Source organism: Falco naumanni, chromosome Z, assembly GCF_017639655.2.
Source record: "Falco naumanni isolate bFalNau1 chromosome Z, bFalNau1.pat, whole genome shotgun sequence".
Lineage (NCBI taxonomy): Eukaryota > Metazoa > Chordata > Aves > Falconiformes > Falconidae > Falco > Falco naumanni.
This window is the reverse complement of record NC_054080.1, coordinates 56,614,497-56,628,437: the sequence shown is the minus strand read 5'-3', so window position 1 is coordinate 56,628,437 and position 13,941 is coordinate 56,614,497. Positions and strand designations below refer to the sequence as shown.

The 13,941-nt window shown below is 42.5% G+C and overlaps 1 long non-coding RNA gene across 2 annotated transcripts in view; it reads right to left on the bottom strand.

Annotated features, from left to right (window-relative positions):
* Positions 1 to 345: 345 nt before the first annotated feature.
* The window catches only part of LOC121081333, a 47,428-nt gene continuing 33,832 nt past the window's right edge, over positions 346 to 13,941 (bottom strand). The window contains exons 4-7 of one of the 2 annotated variants that reach the window (XR_005825652.1): positions 12,193 to 12,354; positions 3,272 to 3,465; positions 2,122 to 2,213; positions 346 to 471 (exon numbers count right to left, since the gene is read on the bottom strand). This is a non-coding gene — a long non-coding RNA (uncharacterized LOC121081333). Of the gene's footprint in view, positions 472 to 1,376; positions 2,214 to 3,271; positions 3,466 to 12,192; positions 12,355 to 13,941 lie in introns of those variants that run through there. The other variant, XR_005825651.1, reaches the window with a different exon arrangement.

Sequence of the window (13,941 nt, the reverse complement as noted above, 5' to 3'; positions counted from 1 at the left end):
TTCTTTGAGCTTTCTAGCTTCTCCTAACTCACTCCTATCCCATTCAGTCTTCTATCCCCAAGCTAATGTCTAATAGACATTTAGCTCACTATCTCCTTTCCTTGTCTCATCTCTCTAGTTTACGTGTTATTCTCCCTACACAAGTTCCAGTCTTACTGCTAATCTCTCCTTCCATTATCACATCAGCTTGTTTCACACCTTTCACTTCCACAACCACCTCCCAGCGTGTGGTCCCCAGACCAAGGAACCCACTCACCATTTACACCTGTCACCCTCAGGTTTCCTTTGCCCTTCTGTAACATACTCTGAATGTGCATGCAGCACATCCGCACACAAAAAAAATCACACACACAATCAAAATTGGCCTCATTCATAGGGGAGATATATTATAAAAGATAGAACAAGGTATGGGGAACATTGACTGTTTCAGAAATCTTCCTACTGGGATCCAGCAGGTACCTCCACTTAAACCTGTAGAGAGACTCAAGAGCAGGTTTTAATCAATGTATATATAAGAAACTCTGTGCAACGGTGTTGTAAGTGCGATAGACACAATTAAAACAAGAAAAGAAATAATCTTACTAAACATACAGTTTCAGGTTTCTTTTGGTTGGTATTCCATTACATCAAAAGCCATCAAATCAATGGGATCATGCTGTATAATAACTTTATCAACAATCTGGATGAGGGCATCAAGTGCACCCTCAGTAAGTTTGCAGAGGACACCAAGCTCAGCAGGAGTGTTGATCTGCGGGAGGGCAGGAGGCTCTGCAGAGGGGTCTGGACATGCCGGACCGGTGGGCCGAGGCCAGCTGGATGAGGTTCAAGAAGGCTCCGTGCCGGGTCCTGCAGCTGGGTCACACCAGCCCCACACAGCGCTACAGGCTGGGGCAGAGCGGCTGGAAAGGGCCTGGTGGGAAAGGGCCTGGGGGTGCTGGTCGGCAGCCGGCTGGGCATGAGCCAGCAGGGTGCCCAGGTGGCCAAGGAGGCCAGCAGCACCCTGGCTGGTGTCAGAAGCAGTGTGGCCAGCAGGGCAAGGGAAGGGACTGTCCCCCTGCACTGGGCACTGGTGAGGCTGCACCTCGAACCCTGTGTTCAGGTTTGGGCCCCTCACTGCAGGAGGGACGTAGAGGGGCTGCAGCGTGTCCAGGGAAGGGCAAGGGGCTGGGGAAGGGTCTGGAGCACAAGGCTTGTGAGGAGCAGCTGAGGGAACGGGGGCTGTTTTGTCTGGAGAGGAGGAGGCTCAGGGGTGACCTCACTGCTCTCTACCCAAAAGGAGGGTGTGGGCAGGTGGGGATCGCTCTCTTCCCACAGATAACAAGTGACAGGACAGAGGAAATGGCCTCAGGTTGTGCCAGGGGAGGTTTAGATTGGATATTAGGAAAAATTTCATCACTGAAAGGGTGGTCAAGCATTGGAACAGGCTGCCCAGAGAGGTGGTAGAATCACCATCTCTGGAGGTCTTGAAAAAATTTGTAGATTCAGTACTTAGGGACACAGTTTAATGATGGACTTGGCAGTCCTGGGTTAACAGTTGGACTTGATGACCTTAAGGGTCTTTTCCAACCTAAATGTTTCTATGATTCTACAAAATCATGCTTGAGACCACTGTCACGGTCAAACACCAGCCCATAAATGCACCAGTGTAACCAATTGAACATAAAGATTTATTTGAACTTCAAAGGAGTTTGCTGACTCTCAGTCACTGATTACAATTTTTTCCACTGTAGGAAGCATAGATTACTTTTGCAGATCTCCCCAGAATGCAGGTGCAGACATTTCTGAGATGCTGATGTCTGATATATATAAAAATAACCAATGGTCCATTCACTCCTTTAATGTGGATTTCAGTGACTTACTAGTTTCCACAGAGTCAGCCTGCAATGTCAGGTGTGAATGTGTTAGCCTAATGAAACATCTAATGCCATTAAAACCAACTACCACTCTGCACATTGCCTACCTTCTGGGATGGATTTCCTTTGGCCATAACAGATCTCATTTAGATTTTGATTCTTGCTGTGCCAGAATTTACAAAGTGCTCTACACAGAAACAGCTTTGGAAGTGAGTACTGTCAAATGGATTGAAAATTGAAAAAAGAAATGCAAACCCAAGATAATTACCTATGTAAGTGCTTTTGTCTCATGAAGACTTACATCAGATGTACCAGGAAGCATATGAGATCCAGCACCTGGTGCAACATGTGCATCATAGGCTGGAAAAGAAACACAAGGACATGCACAGTAGATACTAGTATTCATCACATTTACCGACTCAGTGAGAGGGAAGGAAATAGGTAACAACAAAAGAAAATGGAAAATAAAGCAAAACATACAATGAGATCTTGTTCAAAAACATGGCATGTTAAAAGACACGTGTTGAATAGGAAGCAGCTTAAAATCTTTCAAATTAACTCTCTGAGGCTGACCATGGTGGCTTAAGCATGGGATGGCTGCCAGAGAGAATGGAAAAAAGGATATTGTGTAACTTGGCTTAGAGCACAGCTCTTGATACCAGTTCACAGCCAGATCTTCCAGCTGCCAGAAGAGAGCGCTAACAGGTTTGGTCTAGTACGAGTGAGGGAGAAGATACCCTGAACTTTTCCTGTTGTAACTAACTGCGCCTGTCTGTGTTACCAAAAAAAGGTGTGACACTGAGAAAAGATCCTAGGACAAATGCATTGGTCCCTCACTTGCTGTGCAGGCTGTTAGGCCATCCAGTAAAGCTGGGTCCAACAGAGATGGGTAGCATTTCAAATATTCACGCATGCCATGTCCTATTGGCTGTCTCTGTACAGCTCCAAGCTGAGTACACACCACTACTCCTAAAGATCCCCCACAGGGACAGGGAGGAAGACACCTTGCTTCTGGTCCTGGACTGCAGGAGCTCAGAGCAGTGCCAAGGTTCCTGGGACCCCAGTAGAGGAGTTTAGCTCTCGTTGCCTCAATGACCCAGGTGTTCAAAGCAGGAACAAAATTTAGAGAGCAAAAAAGCATGTTCAGAGCCTAGCTGACCTCCACTATCAGGGTGAGATGAAAAACCTCCATCTTTTGACCCCTTTAAGTATGACCCAGGGATAAAAACCTAACAATAAAAAGACATCAGAGGAAACAAATGGGTATAATGCTGGCTAATTTAAACTGAAAGTGGTATCCATTTTTAATCCACTAGGTAGCATGTCGGTCCAGACCTTTTATATCTGAGCAGGAGACATGCCCCTTTAGAACTAACTGAAAAAGTAGGATGTTTTTGATTTTAGAAAAGCCCACTTACATTCCTCTAAGCTTTCCTCGAGTACCTCAAGAGCCCTCAAGATCACTGCAACTGGAGGAACAAAAGTAACATTCAAGGTTTACAATAATCCCTTTCCTCAAGAGTAGGAGAAAATATCAGATGTGGCTGCAGCTTTCAATGTATTATTAATACCAACCACTTGGCAGCATTTGTTTCAGTGAGATAAATTTCATCTGTGAACACAAAAGAAAGAGAAGGAAGACAGCTGGTCAGACTGGTCACAGGAATACCTGCTAGGCCAAATCAAAAGCCAGTATTTTTGCACAGGGGTTTGTGAAACTTGGCTTTAAAACAAAGCTTAAAGAAAATGTATTTGGTTACCTATCTCAAAGAACAATTGTAATACAAACTACAGCAGCAGTTCAGCAACAATGCAGATTAATTAAAGATATTAAACCATGTAAACAAACCTCTTATCAAATAAAGCGGATGCTAAAGGCGAACCAGAGGCGTTTACTGTACCACTGGTTTTTTTGCAGGGGTTTTCAATCTGTGAATGACTAAATGCTTCCCAGGGAAAGCTGGACACCTTGCACAGCAAGATTGATCCTCCTGCTAGCAGGCTTTCCTTATTTAGCTGCCTTATGTGGACCATGTGCATGTGGATGTAATTTCTAGCCTTAGAGGACCGGGATAAAAATAAAAAAGGGGGGGGGGGGGGGGGGGGGGGGGGGAGTGGCAGGCAGGGGCTGGGAGGAAAACCTCTGGGGGGGAAACCTGGGATTTGGTGGCTCAAATCACCAAAATAGAGGACAATCACTTTGCAAAAAGGGTGCAGTTAGAGGCCTTCTATCTCCACGCTGCCGTAGCTCCATTAATCTGCTGCAGGCTGAACTCAAAAGAATGGGAAATCTGTGACATGACACGCAACAGCAACTAGGCTGTACAGTAAAATGAACCAGATGAGAAGGTCACACAAAGCTCTTGCACTCAAAGTGTATGTTTTCATGTCAAAAGGGTCCCTGTGCCAGCTCAGGACCGTCTTTCTCCAAGACTCCTGTAGAATGATTTGATGTGGGGATAGGGACTAAAGATGAAAACTGGGATGCAATGAAGTGCCTGACGCAGGCACCCAAATCAAGCAGGTGACACTGCATTTTTAAAATGTTTGCCTTTTTTGCCTTTTTAAAATGCATCACTATCAAAAGTAATAATCTAAAAACTCAACCAGACTTCTTTGTGGAATTTAGTGTGAGTTTGCCACACAAGGACTGTAGAAGCATATCAGTTCAGAGTATAAACTAATATAATTAATTCTTCACCTTGTGTGAGGGCTCCCATTCCCTCCTGTACAGTTGCTTCTTTGATCATAGTAAATTATCCTTGCCCTGAACAGGAGAAAGCCACTGCAATATGATAATGTTCCACCTGAATGGGAGCTTCCACTGCCGTATAACATGGTTTAATTCAGTACTTTATCTTCACACCCTCAGCTGATTTGCCTTAGCTTTCCTGAAAAGGAATTACTTTAGGGAGTGAATTGGTCAATGCTGTAACCTGCTCTCCCAGATCAAATAGGTGATGCCTATATCTGTGGAGGGAAGAAAGGCAGTGACTAAGAAAAAAACTGGATCACAGAGTCTGGAAGCAGGTGTGCAGCTTTCCTTCAGCCTCATGGAGAGAGCCCATGAAAAGATATGAATACCTTGGGCTCTGCTATCTCATGGAAGAGCACACCATCTGTCCCCAGGCAGGCTCAGGGAGCAGCACTGCTGGTGTAGTGATAGGAGATTCTGTTTGGCTCACTAGGTCAGGGTGAACTGCATGAGGGCAGCTGAGTATCTTTAAATCCTGAAGAGATCTGATGCACTTTGTGGCATGCTTTTTCAAAAAACAGTTCTGTGACTTCACAGGGAAGAGGGAGGGAGGACATTACCCTAAAAACTCCGTACACCACGACTCAGTCTGTATTTTCCTTTCCTTTACAGAAGCAGGGAAATCCAGGTCAGTCCGCTCTATACTGAGCACCTTTCTTGATAGCGGCAACTAAGTTTACATCACTCAGCATATACTCTTTGTTATTCAACTGCTCTTTAAGAGTAGTCATTTGTTTTATGGAGCTGACATCCTCCTTTGTTTTTCCTCTTCTCCCACCCCAGATTTCTGGGAGAAAGCATCATTCTGAAACACTATCCTACTCAGACAGAACTTCTGTAAGCAACATTTACATAATCACCAAAATGACCTGTTCATCTCTGATAGTCCTAAGTCTTTCTTTAATCAAGTTCCTGCATCATGTCTTCCTTGTTAAGCAGGCCAGACTTATCTTGAAATGTCAAGAGCCACTGCAACTAATTAATTATTCTACCTTATCAGTCTTTTAAGAATGACTTCAAAAATCACTGAAGATTCCGCTTTGAAACCATATTGTCAACCAAGAAAGAAAAAAAATAGCACACAAAAGAACTGAAATAAGAAAACTTATTCAGTGCAGAAAGTTCACTCAGCCCAAGAAACAGCACCCAGTACCATACCATGAGCTTCACACGTTATTTGCTCCCAAAGAATATTGCTTTGTTATTTGTGGTCTGCCATGTCCTGCCTTGTCAAGCATAAATACACACATAAACATACTGCACAGAGAACAGCCTTGTCAAGAACAACAGGCAGAGCTTCTTTCTCTCTGAAAGGAAGCATCCTTTTCTACACCTTTCCAAATATTTCCCAGTCCCGTATGGTTTTTTACACTTTCCCTTTCCCAGTTTAGGAAGCATGCCACGTGCCCTGATCAATAGTCATAAAATTCCTTTGTAATAGTGTTATTGAAAGCAATCAGACTCTGAATGGGATAAAACTAATCAATGCATTTGTACACTTCTGTATTTTCAAACTAGTGTAATTCACTAACACGTTGGTTACATGCAAAAGCTGCATTCGTTCAACCATACTAAAGAAAGACAACCCATTCCTTGACCTGTAATGTTGAAAATGCCCATTTATGCCTGTTCTGTCTCAAGGATATTGAACAAATGCAAAGATTGTTATGAATTAGAATTTTAGCTGTGCTTACTGATGTTTATCAAAGGTTTCCAACCAGATGGTGTCTTACTAAAGAATCACTTGAAGAAAACAAACTGTCCCTTAACTGATTTCCACAGGAATCCACCCAGATCATATTGTGTTGACACGTAGGTCCTTACTGAACATACTCAGCACCATTCAAGATGCTTAAAATAAATGTCATACCCTTTAACAGATGTTAAGAGTATTTTCATTAACTTATCTGTTTCTCAGTTATCCATACAACAAGTTCTTTTGTATCAATTATCTTCTGTTGACTGGGAGGAGTACTGCTGTGTTAAATATTATGGAGAATTAAAAGCAACTCGTGTCTTCTACAAAATAAAGCAAGTGGAACTAAAGGAAGAATGTAAAAAATGTAACTTGTCATATGTACCATCTCTCATTCCAATTGTTTTATGTTGACATTATTTTCCTTTGCATAAGCAGTAACTCTTATGGTGCATGCATTACTTCTATACAGAGAGATCCCATATAGTTTTTGTGGAACTTAACCGGAAAGATACTTCCTAAAGTATACATTTGCACCTGACTATAGCATCAAAGGGAAAACTGCCTAATTTCCTCCTCTTCTCTTCCCATTACTTTTAAGGTGAGAATTGACCCTTGTTATTTTTTCCACATTTGCCAAATAGCAAAAGCCTGGTTTTAGAACCCCAAGAGATTTTCCTGTTGGATAATCACACTGCACACTTAGGATGTTTCTGCTGCCTGCTATAGGAAACATCTGTATGCAGAATAAAACCATGCCCCTTTTCCAAGCATACTGGAATTGTCCAAATCAATACACTGTGTTAAAACCATCAGATCTGTTTCACTGTTTCGTTCACTGTCTGCAGCTAGAAGATGAACAGATGATGCGCTTTCAGCAAAAGGAATATGCAGTGTTTCTTCAAAATACACTGATTGCTATGTTAAATGTTTGAGAAAGGATTTAGTGTATTTAATTGAAAAGGCATTCCCCTTACTATACCGGTTTGCTGCATGAGGTTATGAGAATTTTTTTGTGTAAAGCTTTAGAAACCAAATTTTGTTACAGAAATATCTTAATTTCTATGATTAAGTCTGTGTGTATCACCCTTTTCTTTGTCCAGGGTTGGCTAATAAAGCTATTATTGCTCAGAAATGAGGCAAACCACCTCTAGCTCTATGCTCCCAAACCCTCAATGGGAAAAGTGGAAATGGTACATGGCAGAACTGCTGTTTTCATTCCCAGAGCTTTGATTAAGGACAGAAAATGGTGCTTCTTGGAGAAGAGAAAATGGCTGTCCAGTAAATACATGCTGAAAAACAACATACTGTGATAGAGGCCGATAGCAATGAACCTAATACACCTTGCAATGGTAGCAGCATAACAGTGGTCTGGATATACACAGGACTCCTCCTGAACCTCCACAGGCTGACCAAGGAGAGCAGCTATTGGGGGACTAGGAGGTGAGTGGTGAGTGGCAAGCACTTATGGAAGAAGATACTTTAGAGGAGTTGGGAGGGTCCACACACCCTTGACAGCATGGAAAATTATCTTACAGCCTGTAATGCTGGATTTACTAGTGGTTTTCCACAAGCTGTGTCAGGGTAGTAATAGAGATGCTCAGCCCCTGGAGCAGCTGCAACAAGAGTGAGTTAGGGGTTAATAGCCTTAGTTCTCCTCCTTTCCTCTGGGGAACATCCATTTGCTGCTGGCTGTGACTGTCTTCTCAGCTCCGTGCAGATGACCAACAGCTTGCCTGAGAACATAACCCAGATTTCAAGCAGTGTAGCTGTCATGTAGGCAGATACTGTCCTCCTGTGCAACGACCAAAAGACAGGTCCCAGAGAGAGCACATCCAGGGCTGCTTCAGGCCTTTCAATAATGGAATTCAACAGGATCCATGGCTACAGCCAGCAAACACTGAAAGTCTGTTCACCACCAGTGATCTCCTTCAGGGCATCAGCATGCCTCCGAGGTGGATCTCAAGAGAAGCCAGTATGGCTGAGTTAGTGCTGATTAGGGAGTAAAAATCCTTTGAAGAATTAGCTGAATAACTGGCCTTATCCTCCACGCTGCATCTCTCAAAAGTGCATCAAGTTAAGCCCTCAGGATATTTGTACTAAGCCTGGAAGAAGGCCTTTTATCACCTCCAGCTGAGCAGGAGTCATCCCTTCTCCCCAGATAAGCAATGGTCACAATGACCCAGGCATCATCATTTCTGAGCTGGATTACTCTAATTCACTGTACCGAAGGCTGGCTGCAGGTTGTGGCAAGCTTCCCCATTTCTCAGGCTGCGATGAGTAAATTAAGGCCCTGCTCATTTTACCCACTGAACCCCAGTCATTTTCAGAAGACAGGTTACAGTTCTGCTCCTTGTACTTCACACAGCTCATGTGTGGGCTAAACAGTCTGCAAACAGCCATACCCTAAGAAACCAGTTTCCAGCCCACCATTTGGATAGAGACTTCCCTGAGGCAACGGGGCTCCATTCAGGCACATGACAACCAAAAGCAAAAAAAAATGCTCACATGAGAGGACTCAGGTCTAGCACAAGGCGCTACAAAACAACAGTTAAATACAGAGTCACACAGTTTTTAGGAAATCTTTAGAAATTCAGACAAAACTTCTCTGCTTTGGTGGTGCTGGGGATATTTTGTCTAAATTAACAGCACCTGATCCTCAGAGATTTTGTAACCTTTTCCAAAGCGTGTGTGGATTTGCCCACACAGTGGCAGACACCTCTGAACTTGGAAAGGAATTATTTTGGACTAGCGACACAAGAATATTTTTTTTAAAGAAAAAACACCTCACTTTTTGAAACTCCACGGCAGATTTTCACAAGTACAAATGCAGCAGTCTGAAGTGGAGCCACAGCTCTTCTCTCATATAAACCAGTGTCAGTTGATGGGTGCTGTGATCTGCAATGCAAGGGCACTCAGCATCTAGGACATGCCCATGACTACTCCTGAGCCATTGGCCCCATGCAATAGATTTGCTGGTTTATTTGGAATGGGCTCTAGGTTCTCCATTAGCTGTGAAGTTTATAACAGAGTCAGATGTTTATACTTGAAAATCATCTCCCTTGGCTACTGTGCCTGGAGGACATCCTCTTGTTTGCAAGTATCAAACACTGCACTATGCACCCATGAGGCAGAGTAATACAAGACCAGAGCACATCATCTTTAAAGGTGTTGCGGATGGTTCCAAGCAGATAACCAATCTCTGTCCAAGTGTTACAAGAAGGTAATTGCATCACTGTGCTGCAACAAGAAAGCAAAGTGTGAAATGTACTGGAAATACTACTTCCTCTACCACATCCTTTGGAGTTTACTGTCAATAATTAATATAAAACATTTAATCCTTCAGTTTAATTAAAGACGAAGTGGACTTTCAACTACATCTCCTCCTGTACAGTCATGAATACATGACAAACAACAGCTAATTTTGAGAAATTGTCTGCATAACAAATGAATTTATCTGAAGTAGAAGCAAAGCAGATCCTGTTAGATGTAACTGAGTTGTAGTCCCTCCACAAGGCCAAATCTCAGATATGTTGTTATTCATTCCCAAAGGAAATTAAGAACATTTACAGCTAACCTGTGCTATTATTTAGGCAGTTAGCAGGCAACTTAATGGGCTATAGCTTGAACAGAATTAACAGCCTGGTTCCCTGAACAGCTTACGATCAAGTTGCTAGCACACAGGACAGTGCATGCCACTGGGTCTGCTTTGCTTTTTTTATCTGTGCTATGTTAAAATACCTGGTACAGATAAACCAGCACAACACTGTAACAGCACCTTCATTTAGCTGCAGGGAGACACCCTTCAGTGAGTGCTAAGGACCACCTCTCTTCCTTTCCAGAAGCAAAAAGCTTAATAATAGCAAAGACCATTCCTAGATTTCTGCTTATTTTGACACACTTTTTGTCTATATCCCTATCTATCACTGAAATCAGAAAGGATCTTTCCTATGGAGAATCAAACACCTCGGTACAGGCTCCAATCTTTCTTAGCAGAGTAGTTAATACTACTGTGGTCATTCCTGTTAAACAAAGATGGCTCATCCATCAGCTGCAATTAAAATCCTTGGGCTGAAGAGGTCTTGAGTGGCTGGTGGTCTCAGCAGTATAAACTAGCGGGGTGAGGATCATGGCTGCTTGAAGTGCTGGAAACACCACTTCCCTTTGCAGCATTAAAAGAAGAAAAATTAAATCTAAAGATGGAAGTATTCACTGAGTAGCATCTCCTATCAACGTGGGCCTTGACATCTGTCTCAGATCCAGAAAAACTGCTGTCTCCAAAATTCCTTGGATCCCTAACGTCTGTAGCTAAAGAATTGAACACAGAGTTCCTAAAAACACAAGGGAGACAGGAATGTTGATCAATCACTCTCAACCACATTCTTAACTGCTTTTTGGGTATCCATTGAAGAGACCTTGCAGGAGAAGCTGTATAATGTAGACACCAAGCCATGCTCTAGTTGCTTAGAAGTGCCAGTACACGAGGCAAATGCAGATGCTATGACTTGATCAGCAGTAAAGTGAACCATATACCTGGAGAATACTCATAGGTCCATTTGTTCTGGAGAAGTACTTATTTACTGAATTAATTTTTCCTATCAGTAAGAAATATATTACAAGCTATCTATGTAGTGTAAACCTTACAAAATGGAAAATGAAGAACTGTATTTTGGCTCATACTAGCAATAATCATTGGCCATGACTGCTTTAACAGGCAGGCCATCACTAAATAGATTGTGTATCACAGTAAAAAAACTCCAGATAAAGATTTGAAGATACAGGGTGTCTTCTTAAAGTATTTGAATAAACTTATTTGCTGTCTGATTCTCCTTTCAAGTACACTAACCTGCAGTCAGCAGCTCAGCTGCTCATACACTTATGCAGAAAAGCCCCAGATGCAGCTGTGGTTTCCTTCGCATACACGGGATGACAGCAGAGAAGCAGGATAAATTCGTTCTTCTGTTTTACTCCTTCTCTATCCAGACTTCTGGTGGAGTTGTCCTTAGCTCTTGGCAAATGTGAGAGAAGCCCTAATACTAATAATCAGCAGCTGTTAAGCAGTGACAGCAATGGTTGCTCTCCTGATCATAGTCTCCTCTCACCTCAGGTCAAGGAAGCCCAGGATCTGGTCTGAGAAGCTAGGACTGAACAGTCTGGAGTTGCATGATGAGACTGTTATTTTATAGCTTACTACATGTAGAAACACACAGGCTATATCTTATATCACCTACTGCACAAGTCACATTTTCCTGCAGTCTAAAATGTATGCCATTAGCATGGGTGCCTTACAAGCTTACATTTGACTACTGCTTGTCAGAGAGTCTCCAGTGCCAGTCCAGTTACCTCTCCTATAAAAGACAGAGGCACCCTTTGATTTTTGTTCTTCTACCATTGGCATCCCTAGGAAGTGGTCCTCAAAAAACAGAACACTTGACATGGCAATTTGAGATAAATGAAGTCTGCAGCACACCACACAAAACATCTGTCTCAAAATCCTCAAGAAAATAGCCATAAATAGCAGATCTACATGTTGGAGTTTTGTTTACCAGTAATGATGCTGATGATCGTGGCAGTAATAATAATAGCAACAACAACAACGTTTGCTGTGTGGTAGGCAAGGTTTAAGCCCAGAGAAATACCTCCCAAAAGTTCTGCCCTGGAAAGAGAAGTTGTGAAGTCAACTCATCTCTGTTTTTTAGCTGTGACTGGCAGTATTCGACATTTATTTTAATGATGAATGTCTTGAGACTATGGGTTAAATAACTTTAAATCTTGGCTTCTGCTTCCCTTTGACATATTAGAGGCTGTTAAAGTACATTACAATCACTTGCCAAATTTTATAATCTGTCAGAACAGGTTTCTGGAATTGCATGAGACAATACCCTTACCAGTGGATGGATGGATGAAGAGTGTGCTCACCAGTGTCCTCTGGTTTGGACAAGACCTCCTCCACAAAAAAACCTGAAGAAAACTCCTTCAGGAAGTATGCATATAGTTGGCTAATTAGTCCAGTCTGGTGGTCCCAAGACATCCTGTTCTCTGTGGGTTGTCTATAAGGGAAAACAAGATTTCAGCTACCTGAGATCAGAATTTGATCCCCAGAATCCTAAGGAAAAATAAGAATGGAGGCAACCTGTAATATGGATTGCAATTTGTTACCCTAAACAAAATAATTTTATAACATCTAAGATTTTATTTGGTAACTTTAGCCAAAAGTGACTTTTTGAATCTAAGGCATGTTCTTACACAAAAGATTGAGACTGTAGCTGTAAAGTTTGTCAAAACACTTTGCAGGGAAGGGGATTCAGACCCTGCAATCACTCTGGCTACAGTCTCATCAGGGACCTGCATTAAAGGTGTATTACCAGCCAGCAAAAGACTCCTCCAGGTAAGAAGCACACCCTTTTCCCCCACAGAGCAGTTAGAAGTCCATCCCATCATTCCTGCCTCCAGGATCTCCAGTTCCCTTGCCCAAGAAAGGAAGATCCTTGTGGCATTACTTCATTCAGTCCTTGTGCCCAAGGACCCAGCTTCTCCAGCTCTGTTGCTCCCTGAAGCTGCTCCTTAGCTCCTGGACTGTCTCCAGCCTTCCTTGCGAAGCTGAGATTTTGACTCCAACACAGGCTTTACATGGACTGGGGAAGAACTTCTGCCCATGAGACATCTGGGGACAGGATGTCCCCAGGGGACAGAACCTTGCAGAAAGGGGCAACAGGTAATCTTGAAACAATAGCTCAAGCCAAAGAATGTAAAAATTGTTGACCATCTGGGATGAAGAGCTCTGCAGCAGCACACTCAAAAAACTGCCATGTGTATACAAATTGCATTTTGCATGTAGTGAACCATTTGGTGTACACCAGTGGGAGGGGTCTTTGATAGCTCAGTCCATGGATATTTGATCCAGAACATACCCGGCTTGGCATGCCCTGGGCATTTCGTTCTGTAAAAAAAAATTATTGCAGACACTTCACAATTCATTCAAAACAGGACAGTGGCCATGTCTGAGCTTATGTAAAAACAGAACAAAATCAGGCTTATTTTGAGACACATCATGTTTTCTAGCTTTTAATCCTCTCTGTACAAGAAAGAAGAGCCTAATGAAAAATACAAATAACCTCAACATTAAATAAATATATCAAGGTACTAGAAACAACATCCAGAATCTTATTGCTATATTAATTACAGTGAAGGATGTAAGCTCTCTGCTTTCTTTTTACTGCCACCATGCATACAGTCTAGTCATCCATCTGCAAAACCCAGTATGTCAAAGATTTTGAAGTTCAGTATTACGCAGCACCAGAAACTCTTTACCAGGGTATGCCGGCTGATAAAAGCAAATGGTGGAGTTCTTTCATCCTTCAAAAAGCCGCTGTGCTGTCCTATTTTATGCAGTGGAAATGGAAGCTATAGACAGCGTAGGAATTTAAGGAGCTCAATATTAAGAAAAAGAAGAAATAGCCATTAAACAGAGAATGAACATGACAAAAAGACACTTGAGAACTGCTAGCAGGAAACACACATTTCAATGGCAATTCAGTTAAGTGAGGTGGTGTTGGAAATGGAGGAGGAGGCAGAGAGTAACAGCTTGCCTTTATAACCTAGGCGATTCATGTGCCTTTCTGACTGATTTACTTTTG